Source organism: Drosophila ficusphila, unplaced genomic scaffold, assembly GCF_018152265.1.
Source record: "Drosophila ficusphila isolate 14025-0441.05 unplaced genomic scaffold, ASM1815226v1 contig_463, whole genome shotgun sequence".
Lineage (NCBI taxonomy): Eukaryota > Metazoa > Arthropoda > Insecta > Diptera > Drosophilidae > Drosophila > Drosophila ficusphila.
In genome coordinates this window covers 11,569-12,176 of record NW_025064382.1, presented here as the reverse complement: position 1 = coordinate 12,176, position 608 = coordinate 11,569, and positions in this window count along the sequence as shown.

Genomic DNA, 608 nt, shown 5'->3' with positions numbered 1-608 from the left:
ACTTGGAATGAATTACTGGGGTGGCTTCAACATCTTTAAAAAATGTATGAAATGATTTCAATTTCGAAACATGTTCCTTGAAGATCTCACTCCCATGCTCCTTTAAAAACTCTTCAATTTTTGAGGAAATCATTTTTTTTTTTCTTTCAACGTTATAGGCTGAATGTTTATCTTAAACTAAAGTTTGGTGGATTTAAATCTTTGTATTATACTTAGAAAACAGATGTTAAAAAAGGCAACAGCTGTTGATAGACCCACCCTCGAAATCAAATTCAAAACAATAGATTTTTTTTTTTTTTTGGTTTTCTCTTTATTTTAGAATTTCAACATATGATGAAATTAATTTTCTAACTTTATATTGTTGAATTACAAAATGAAAACAAGCACATGTTTCTATATTATCATTAGAAAATTTACACAAATTTAAATGTTCTCCAAATGTTGTTTTTATAAACTCCTTCACGTCAATACTCATGAACATGTCCCTTGACTCCAGCAGTAATTTCAAGTCCTCTTTTGAAATCATATTTCCAAATGTATTAATAAATAAATTTATTTTATTTATCAAGGATGAATAATTCGGCATATTAAGATTGTTATTAGAATCA